The following is an 11,478-nucleotide window of genomic DNA, read 5'->3' on the forward strand; positions in this document are numbered from 1 at the left end:
ATGCCCGCCGGGGTCCTGGTGGGGTGGATGGGGGTTTGGTGGGCGGGTGCGCCTCCCTCCCCCGTCCGGTTGGGGGGGGGCCCAGCTGGTCGCTCCTCTTAACTCACTGCACTAGTTTTGCCCAATACACTTTTATAGACATATAGGGCACATAACACACTTTGGGGGGGAGTGGGGTAGGGTGGAAACACCGTCTTCGCCCTACAACTCCCCTCCAATTTTAATGCACCACACAACTGGGGGGCACCATCGGTTGGGGCAGACCGCAGTATGGAGCAGTGCTGCGGTCCCCTGTCCGTGTGCCAGTCAGCGAGCTGGCGAACTCAGTAACAGGGTTAGTTTTCACTTAGAACATTGGGGTGACGACCGGGGCCTCTCCCCGCTGGGCCTGGGGTTCGGGGGTGCCGCCCGTCCTCCGGTGCCCCCATCTCCCCTTCTGTCCCCGGTGTTCCGTCCCTCCACGTGGTGGGGGGTGGGGTGGGCGCGGATGCCCTCTCCGCTCCGCTGCCCGGCCCCTCTTCGGCGCCGGTGCCTGGGTGCGGGGTGCCCCCGGGATCTGGGGGTCGGGGGCTGGGGGACTGCCGGTTGGTGGGGGTTGGGTCGGGGGGCGGGGCGGCTTGGTTGGGGGGTGCTGGGGCGGGTCCGGGGGTGGCTGGGGCTGGGTTGGGGTGGATGGGGGGCGGGCGTGGGGGGAGCGGGGGCTGTGGACCGGTGGGGTACCCGGCGGGCCTGCAGTGCCCCGTCCTGCTGCGTTGGGATGGGGGCGTGGGCCGCGTTGGGGTGGGGGGCGCTCCTGCTCCTGGGTTTGCTCTCCGGCCGGTGGCCCCTGCGGGGCCCGTGGGTCGTCCTTTGGCGCTGCCGCAGCCTGGGGGGCCCTGAGGTGTTGCGCTTGCTCTATCCTGGCGGGGGTCGACGGCTCCCCTCTTTGGTGGAGATTTTCATGCATGCCAGATCCACCACACCAGCATCTACCGAAACTCAGACACAATCTGCTTCTTTCTCAGGTCATTGAATCGGTGGAGGCTGGTGTCTGTGGATCTCACTCTGCTTCGTCTGTCCTTCCTACCTTTCCTCAGTCTCTCCTTTGGGCCCTTGAGGTCTCCCTGATTTTGTTGGAATTCAGATGTCTCTGGGGTTGGTGAAGGACTCTGGTTGGTGGCCTGGTGGATGATGTCTGGTCGGTGCTGGACTTCACTTTCCTTTCTTTTTTTTGGTCCTTCTTCGGGTCTTCTGACGGCCCCACGACTCTGGCTGGATTCTGAAGTGTTCGGTTTAGGTGAACGGTATGGGATTTTTTAATAGTTTTTAGGTGCACTAATGAATACACGCACGCACGCACGCACGCACAAACACACACCCACATACAAAAAAAAAAAACAGGAGAGCAATAATGATGACATGTCAAATGAACAATACTGAGCTCTCCAGAAAAAAAAAAATAGGAAAGTATCATCAGATACGGCATTGCGGCCTGGTACAGCAACCTGACTGTGCAGTCAAGGTCACAGATTGCCGGTCTGGTGCGGACTGCCATGAAGATCATGGGGGTCAGGAATCATCCTTCCCTACAGATGCTTTATGAGCGGTCCGTCACCAGACTGGCACAGAAAATTGTTAATGACCCGACTCACATTCTGCATCATGAGTTTCAGCTACTGCCTTCCGGCAGGAGATTCAGGGCCCCCAGAACCAGGCTGAACCGCTACAAAAACTCATTCCTGCCAACATCCATCAAACTGCTTAACAACCGACATTAACTCAATAAGATATATGGTGCAATGTTGTGTACATACTCGTGTGTGTGTGTGTGTGTGTGTGTGTGTGTGTGTGTGTATATATATATATATATATATATAGGAGTGTGTGTATATGGGTGTGCGCAATGTACTTCTCTACACATGTATACTTCTGTGAAGACTTCTGGGAAGTCTTCTACTTATTGCTGCACTTCTTATTTATTTAATTTTAATTTTTATCTCTTTCTATTCTGTTGTTTTCTCTTTACTGTAAACTGCAGCTGGACGGAGTCCAGGAAAAAGGTCCCCATGGGGAAAATAAAAGTATATCGTATTGTATCGTATCGTAAGCTGATTTCAGTGGAGATAGCCGACCAGCTGCTAGCAAGTACGGTAAAGTTAGCAAGAGATTGGCAGATTGGGTGTTGACGGTCCAATAACTCCAAAATTAAACGGCGTTATTGGCTTATTCCAATCTCTGTGAGGTCGCCAAACGTGCTACAATTTGAATTTACAATTCACAAGTAACACAATTTGTGGTCTCAGCACTTCATGTGTCGTCATGCTCTTTCAACAGGCTGCGCTGAGACCGTCAACAAATAGAAGCTGCTGAAAAGAAAAAATCCCATTAAAAATCCATAACGTCATCATTGTTCATTGTCGTGTTTTTGCAATAATTACACGCATAGAATATGTCCACCTAGTTACATAAAAAACAACAACAAAAAATTACATTAGCATGTACAATCATGACGTTTTGGAATACTTTAGTAATCAAGAAATAAAAAATAATAATTTAACATAATCTCTACAAAATAAGTAATATATGCTATAATCAACATGGCACCACTAATACGTGGTGTTAATTTTGAAATTCTTCAATGAAAATTAATTAAAATACTGTGTTTGAAAAGTTTTTGTGTTCCATGGTTGTTTTTAAGTGACGGTGGTTGATGGAACACTTTATAAAACCTTTCCTGCTACTTACGTCTCCACATGATCCACAAGTGAGTTAAGATTCAGATTATGTGACGGCGAACTAATGTGGTATATCTGGTCGTGTTAAATTTTTTATTTTTTTTTATTTGATATATTTTTATAAAATTTTCTTGAAATCTACTTGAGTCGTGGCCAGTTTACTTGAATGGCCCGCCCATGTATTAACATGGTGTGGGGAAAAGTGCTGTTATGCTATTGCCTTGTAAACTGCACTTTAATTGTTTTATATGTTTGTCAGTGAAGTTTGTATATTTTGGTATTTAAAAACAACAACACTTGACTAAAAACTAACCAATTACGAGCTACCTAGCAGGATTTAGGCAAATGGATGCATGTGAATAGGAACAGAAGATTAAACATTAATGTGTGAATAATAATTCTTTTAACATGAATAACATAACACATTAACTTAAATGTGTAATATGTAAATTACCTTTGAAATTACTTTCCTTTAAACGTCATACCTATCAGTATATTTATCAGTATATCCATCCATCCATCCATTTTCTTAACCGCTTATTCCTCACTAGGGTCGCAGGGGTGCTGGAGCCTATCCCAGCTGGCTTCGGGCAGTAGGCGGGGTACACCCTGAACTGGTTGCCAGCCAATCACAGGGCACACAGAGACAAACAACCATACACACAATCACACATATGGACAATTTGGAGTGTTCAATTAACCTGCCATGCATGTCTTTGGAATGTGGGAGGAAACCGGAGTACCCGGAGAAAACCCACGCAAGCACGGGGAGAACATGCAAACTCCACCCAGGAAGGCCAAAGCCCGGACTCGATCTCTCGTCCTCTGCACTGGGAGGCGGACGTGCTAACCAGTCAGCCACCATGCCGCCCTATATATATATATATATATATATATTTATCAGTATATATTCTTATTTATTTTTTAACCTTCCAGCTGTCAGGAGTGTGAGGGAAGCATTTAAAAAAATTTGAGGGCGACTAAACTGTGTTTTAAGACTGTAGGTGAAGACACCATTGTTTTACACTCTTGTACAGCAGATGGCAGTATGCACATGTATATTCCTTGCATTTTGTCATTAATACAAAGAAGCAGAAGCAGAAGTAGAACCTTAATTTGTTGACGGTCCCTGCGCACTGTCTCTGCGTCCTCTTAGTGAGAAACAATGTCATATTCCTCATTCCGATGACAAGTAGGTACATTCAAAATGGTCTCATATCAACTTGTAGGTCATTGCAGCAACGAACCAGATCACCACCCCGCCATACCGTGTTAATTGTATAGCGGTGCGGTAGCTTGTAAAAAGCGCTTGGTTTCATCCTGCCCAAAGCACTACGCCGAATTTGATTCGTGCGCACCGTCCCGTCCCGGGAGCGCGCATGTTTCGAATGAAATCGGTGCCACATTACTGTTTTCATTCAAAAACATGAATACAATTTTGTTTTATAGGATTTTAAATTTTATAAACAAGATTTTACACACACAAAAAAGGCTTGATTTCAATGGAGAGAAGCAAAAGAAAAACAAGCAGAGCACGTTCAGCAGTGGATTCGAGATTCGTTCAATTGACCATCCACACAGTAGGAAATCTCATATATACATATAAAAACTAATTCAATGCATCAAACAGCAGCTAGTGCGTGAGCAGTGAAGACATTGCAGGGGGTGCATGCAAATGTTTTATAATGTATTTCCCAGATCAATGACAATTGACAACACAGACCCAGCAAAATCAGAACAGCCACGTCAAATATGGGTCTGAATACTATTCTCGTTCGGTGTTCTGTTCTTGTTCCTGATATTTAAAGTTTACATACCTGTTCAGAGGTTACTGATTCAAAGTAGATCTTTTTTGTGTGATACTTAGGCTAGTTACAGAGGCAGGTTTATTCTTTATGTTGATTATTATATTACTTATTTTCAAGGCAACAAACGATTTATTTTTGTATAATTTGAGTTAAAAATAAGACACCGTAAGAACGAAATGTTAACATTTAGAAAATTCTATAAAAATGTTTTTCATTTAATCAGCTCGGGGCAGTAAGGGAGATGGTATGACAAAATGGTTCAGGGGTACACAAGCCAAAAAGTTCATCTTATTATTCACAACAATTGAACTATAGGTGATTGATTCCGTCTAAATAAATGTAAAGCTATGCACATATGCATCTGTTAAATCAACAAAGTTTTGTGATTAAATCATTATTAATAACCATAGGGAATTTCAGAAGGTTTCCCATTTTCTCAGCAAAGTTACAGGGGATATCTACTTATTCTGGCAGGAGGTCTGTGAACCTGCCAGAACTCTATCCCCCGACAATGACACAGGTGAACCCTAAACATCAATTTACTTATTCTGTGCATTCCTATAGGATTATTATCAGTTACTGTAGCAAATATGAGCAGGAATCTTAGGTTGGTTAGCGCAACACTGTAGTTGCTAAGCTAACGCAGCTCCCCATAGAGTTACTAGCCTGTCCCAAAACTCATGCACTACCCAAGAATACCTGAAAAAGGAGGAAAAGGGAAGAAGAAAAAAATTCAGAGCATTATTGGCGGTACATCGCGACTAGGGCCTTAGATTGGGCTAGCCAGACTAAATAAAGCTTTGGCAAGAGTATTCCAACCTACTTTCAAAAGGCACTAAGTACGGGGGAGCTTTTCATAGCTAGCTAAGACATTAAAGAACTGATTTCACGCAGCATGTATTCAGAAGTATCACAACACTTTGAGTGTACATAATCCTTGAACTACCGTTGCCAATCGTTTCACGGTTTATCTAGTCTAATTCCACATAATGCTATTGGTGTTACGGGCTAGGATCGTACCCTTAAGTGTTCCACCAAGCATCTGTAACTAAATAGACTGTAAACCATAGTCCATTAACTTCTAGTCATTATTCGTAAGCAATCCTAGTTCTTCAGACCAGGCGATTCCTGCGGCAGATCCGGGTTCAATCATTCCTGGTTGATTAACAACAGCGGTCATACCAAGCATCAGGATTTTCGTCAGCATCATTTCCTAGTAGCCAAACAAAGCATGCAAATTAAATTGTCTCGTTGTGGTGTTGACTAGGGGTATATTAAGTTCGTCTTTTGTCCAATTGGTGTAGTGGGGTATTGACCCTCCTTCCACACACCTGGTGCTTTTAGTCATCACAGTCAGTTGGGTCCGTCGACGGTGTTGAGGTGTCAGTCGAGGGTCTCGATTGGGCCGCTGGATCGGTGTCCGCATCGGTGTAACGGCGACGCCTGTCGGCAGGGTCGAGGAGGTCGACGCACAGTATTGGCAAATCTCTAGATCGGTACCCAGCGGTAACTTTGAGTTTTTCGTGTACGGGACCAGAACGTCGTAACTTTGTAACGCCATAAGCCAGCTTGCAATGCGAGCGTTTGTCACGACGTCGTCTCGAACACGTGGTCGATCTCCACTAAGTGATCATCCAAAGAGGAGCTTCTCATCATTATGTTGTCAACATAAATTAGGTTGTCCCTGGTGGCGGTGGTGGGGCATGCCTTGTTGAGGAAGATGTTAAATTCGGCGGGCGGGTTGGCATAGCCGAATGGACACTGGGTAAAATTGTATTGTCTGTTGCCGAAGATGAATGACAACTTGTATTGATTCCTGGGGTCCACTCGGACGATGTCTTCATCGTTGGTGGGAACGGCAGGATTAACCGTGACAATTTGAGATGGCCTAGTGAGTCTTTGGCCGTCGGCGTCTTCAGTCAAGAACAAATCAGGTGGAATGTGTCCAATCACGGGCACCGTTAGAATAAAGTCGTAGCAGTCAGAACGGATGAGCAGGCCCAGGCGGGTTGCTTTCGGTATGGTATGGTTCATGAATTCCGGTGAGGGTTGTAAGGAAGCGGAGCGAGCATTCAAGAATTGGTTCGCTCGCGCCACCAAGCGGTTCAGAATGTTGATCGTGATCACCATGACCATCACTTAGTCTTTGTTCCAGACTTCGCAAGCATCAGGAATGGTCTGTCCAGACTTAATGTTTGGCAGACTGGGAACACGCGCAAGAGGTTCCGAGTTGGTGAGAGACCACAATACAAAGCAACAAGCAAGTCTGCTTCAAATTTGCGTTCTTCTCTAAGGGTTTGTACCTGTACTTGGAGGCGCTTCAGATAGTCGGATGACTGAGCTTGCAGTGAATTAACCAGCAAGTAATTTGCTTAGGCTTGTCGAAGTTGGTCTCTTGTCGGTCGTTCAGTCTGATTTCAGTTTATGAATTTTGTCAGCAGCGGTTCTCAGCAGTCTTTCTTGCTCTCGATTTGTGTCTTCAGCGGACGCGAGAGCCCGGGTTAACTCACCAATCTTTTGAGGAGAGTCATCTCCGGATGTAAATTCGTCTGCATCGCTGTCTGAGTTCTCGGCATGCACTGCATCTGTGCCATCCAACTGTGCTCTAACGCCAACCAGTTGGGCTTCATCAACCACCACCGTCACTCAGTCGTTGGCGGCTTCCAGCTGCGCCGTTGCTTCACGGTTCTGCTGTCGTGCCACTTCAGGCTGGTGTTTCACCTGGCAATCCTCCGCATTGCTCAACTTCAAATGTGCCACATGATTCACTGTTAGACATCCAAGCATTCGAAGGAGTGACTTATCTCTAGTTGTTGCTGTTGTTTCAGCTTTGCCCATGAGCTACGTGAGGTTACTGTTAAGTGTATCAACATTCACATTTTTAACTTAAACACTGCCTCGATGCGCCGTGGCATTGCCTGGGGGTCCTGGAAGCCCAGGCTTTCTTGATTCTTGCTGTCAGCTCTTTGTTTTTGGGTCTGGTGGCCCTCATTTTCCTCTTGATAGTACTGTGTTACAAGAGGAAATTGAGGCCCACAAGTATACATGGTGATTTCTTCACAGTATTCCAATTTTTTTTAATCCTGTTTTCGTGGGTTTTATGAGATGGAGGCACACATTATGTAAAAATAAACAAATAAATACTTGAAAAGATGGTCCCTGAATCTATAATCTATGAACGTTTAACTTTTTGAATGGAATTATAGAAATTATTCAATTTTTCGAGGATATTCAAATTTTTTGAAAAGGGTCTGTAAATGCCTAGTTTAGACCAACATATCAACAAAAGTATCTTATAAGAGGTTAATTTTATGAGCTGACTGAAACATTTTCCTAAAGTTTTAATGATAATAACCAAAATCATTTCATAAATTTTTCCATAAACCTCCATGGCATTATACAAAAACAAGCATTCCATATCTTCTTTTGTGTCAGCCACTTAATACACTTTTATTGGAACCAGAGATGGAAGAAGCATGACTGTATATGTATATCTGTGGACATTATTGTAATATGACAAACAAGTAGACTTTGTATATTTCCTGCATGATAGAAAAATACAAAGTCGACTTGTTAATGATAGTTTATAATTTAGTGAATGATTAGAGTTTATGACTAGTGTACATGCAGTGCATGTGGAATTGGGTCAGGGCGGTGGCTGTTGACCTGTTTCTCAAGTTGTTGTTGTTGTTCCAGCGCTGACTCTCTGTCCGGCGTCCTTGATGAGCCACGGTGGACAATGTTACTTTTTCTCCAGCAACACAGTCGCGTGGGAGCAGGCTGAGGCAAACTGTCGCTCTATTGGAGGCCATCTGGCGAGCATTTGGGACAACGATGAGCAGGTGACAAGCCAGCTCTATCCCTCGCCCATTTTCTCACTTTCGCTCTCTCTCTCTCTCTCTCTCTCTTCATCTTTCTCTCTCACACTCACTCACTCACTTTCTCTGTCTATGTCTCTCTCACCAAGTCACCCTCTTTCTTGCAGTCCTGGCTGAACTCACAAATCGGACAGCAGTCCTACTGGATCGGCCTGGCAGACAGGATCAAGGAGGGAAACTGGATATGGACAGACGGAAGTCCTTTAGTATTCCAGTAAGAAAGCGCGAACCAAACGATTAAAATTGTTTTAACTAATTAATTGCGATTAATCAAAAATTTCTACTTTTGCTTCTACTTTTTCCTTCAAAGGCTGTAACAGATATTTAATTGAGTAAAATCTTGGAATTAATGCAAAATCATCAAATAGAAAGTACCGTATATTTACAATCAAAGACTGTTCTAATAGTAAGTTACAAGTTTAATTCACGAGCACCACACTCCAGCAGCATTGGTTTGCAAGGCCCTGTGGCGGTAACTTGAGCAGGGAATTTTGCTCTGAGATGATACGCCAAAGGCGTACAACTAATGCTATTTGAATTTGGCTCTGCAAAGTGCGCAAATTACTTTACAGTTCTCCCACAATAAGCATCAAGCAAATAAATCAGAAAGTAAAACTACCTATTGTCCATGTTTATTCATCTTCAACAGTGACTCCATGCTATGTCCAAAACAACCCAAAAACTTTGGTCAAATTGATTCAAGTAGCGGGTCATTCCAATTTTTGAGCAAAATCAGGTTATCCAGAATTTGTAAGGGTGAACCTTTCTGAGAAAAAAAAGACGCTCTTGAACCAGAGATTAAGATTTAAGATTAGAAATTGAATTGTTGACCAACTCACTTCAAGTGGTACCACACGATTGAATTAAGTTAGTCCAAAGTGAGTACATTAAGTTTAAATGATTATGAGTTAAAGTGTTTTCCCTGAATCTATAATCTATGAAAGTTTAACTTTTTGAATGGAATTATATAAATTATTCAATTTTTCGAGGATATTCAAATTTTTTGAAAAGGGTCTGTAAATGCCTAGTTTGGACCAACATATCAACAAAAGCAGCTTATAAGAGGTTAACTTTAAGAGCTGACTGAAACATTTTCCTAAGGTTTTAATGATAATAACCAGAATCACTTCATAAATTCTTCCATAAACCTCTATGGCAGTATAATGGCAAAAACAAGCATTCCATATCTTCTTTTGTGTCAGTCACTTAATACACTTTTATTGGACCCAGAGATGTATATCTGTGGACATTATTGCAATATGACAGTCAACTTTGTATATTTCCTGCATGATAGAAAAATACAAAGTCGACTTGTTTATGATAGTTCATAATTTAGTGAATGATTAGAGTTTATGACTAGTGTACATGCAGTGCATGTGGAATTGGGTCAGGGCGGTGGCTGTTGACCTGTTTCTCAAGTTGTTGTTGTTGTTGTTCCAGCACTGACTCTCTGTCCGCCGTCCTGGATGAACCTTCACCTTTGGCGTGCCCATCGGGTCTGGCGGGACACCCGGGCAGCACTGTCCAGAACGGCGTTGACTGGGAGGGGTACGGTCCTGAGGAGCGTCAGTGGGTCCCCCGCTCCTGGATCCTGCTGTGGTCCGTGACTTTCACTCTCTACACCCTGATAAGCCGGGTAGGCCGCCAGGATGTTCTTGCTGCTTGCCATTGCCTCAGCATTTTGTTACACTCGTGCTTGTACCTGTTATCTCCTAGTTCCTGCCAGCAGTACTTTTTGTCTTCTGTTGTTTCTTGTAAGTACTGCTGTGATTGTTCTGGTTGTTGATTTGTACGTACCTTGTGTAGGCCATTTTGTTTTCATTTTTAATCTTAGTTAGTAGCCTACTTCCTCCCGTGCTACTCCGCCCACTTTCCTTGGTTAGTTATTTAGTTTTTCTGTAGGTACACGTTGACCTTTTGTCACATCGCTTTTTGTTAGTGTTCAGTTATGCGTCAAGCTCCTTGTGTTCAATAAAAACTGTAAACCTTGCCCACCATTTGAGTTGCTTTTGAATCCTTCACCTGCGCTTTTGCGCACGCCTAACATAAGTAAGTGGAAATCAGAGCGAATAAGTAAATATTATCTATGCTAAAGACTAGTTATTGAAGTAAGATACTAAAGAAGAGATACATTTGACTAGTGATTAAGGACTTGCTAAAGGAAGGAGTCCAATTTCCTAGTCTTTGAACATTGTAATGTACATAATTAATCCTATCTTCATTTTTGTTAATGGTACACCACCAGCAAATCAAAGATTCAAAACCTGAAGCCACCTGGTCAGCAATCTTATACTCATCTGGGACCCCACGTGGTACCCCAATCGCATCTATGTATGTGGGAACATTTTGATCCTGCCAAGTGGATCTTTTGGCCCTCTGAAAAGAATGAGAAAAATTTGGTTGCCAAGTATTAACAATTTGCAGAAGGTTATCAACCGATGTAGGGAAAATATCTACTGGCAGAAGGAGGGTGATGAGAGCACAATATCCCTTCATATTCAGAGGTAACTTATCAAATATCCGGCTGTCCCCACACCACCACCATATGTCCGCCCTGGATTGAGGCTGGAATTTACGACCCACATCTGTTGCTGAAATGCAGTGAGTGGTGTGATTTAGTTTTCCCAATTGTTCCCCAGTACCTGACATTTTAATACATGAAAAATCACCATCCGCAACTTTATTTGAAAAAATAGGTTTAGTATCTTGCCAATCAACCAGTGGATAAACTTTATCCCATTTAGAGCATTTATCATTGGGGACAGTTTTATTCATCAGTTCCATTACACATTTATCCTCTATTTTAGCAGGAATTACCCTCAATAAAGGTCTTGGGCCCACACATACGACACAATCTTCTCCCGAAGCATGTGCTGCCTCATTTGCTAACAGTAGCCAATTATTACTGCCACCAGACAGACCCGTTGTAGCCCGAAACCATTCAACTACACCATCAATTTGGAAACTAAAAGCTTCCACCCCAGACTCCATTGTGTATTTAGTCATTTTAGGTTGTTCTGTTTTACTCATAGTTTTATCAATGCAAATTAAAATTGGAAAATAGGGATCAGTTCCAGA

General features: G+C 43.5%; 1 long non-coding RNA gene across 1 annotated transcript; it reads left to right on the forward strand.

Annotated features, from left to right (window-relative positions):
• Nucleotides 1–8,300: 8,300 nt before the first annotated feature.
• LOC144044992 (uncharacterized) lies at nucleotides 8,301–10,207 on the forward strand. The gene is made up of 3 exons (XR_013291392.1): nucleotides 8,301–8,364; nucleotides 8,508–8,614; nucleotides 9,841–10,207. It is a non-coding gene; the product is annotated as an uncharacterized LOC144044992 (long non-coding RNA).
• Nucleotides 10,208–11,478: the final 1,271 nt, after the last annotated feature.

Source organism: Vanacampus margaritifer, chromosome 1, assembly GCF_051991255.1.
Source record: "Vanacampus margaritifer isolate UIUO_Vmar chromosome 1, RoL_Vmar_1.0, whole genome shotgun sequence".
Taxonomy (NCBI): domain Eukaryota; kingdom Metazoa; phylum Chordata; class Actinopteri; order Syngnathiformes; family Syngnathidae; genus Vanacampus; species Vanacampus margaritifer.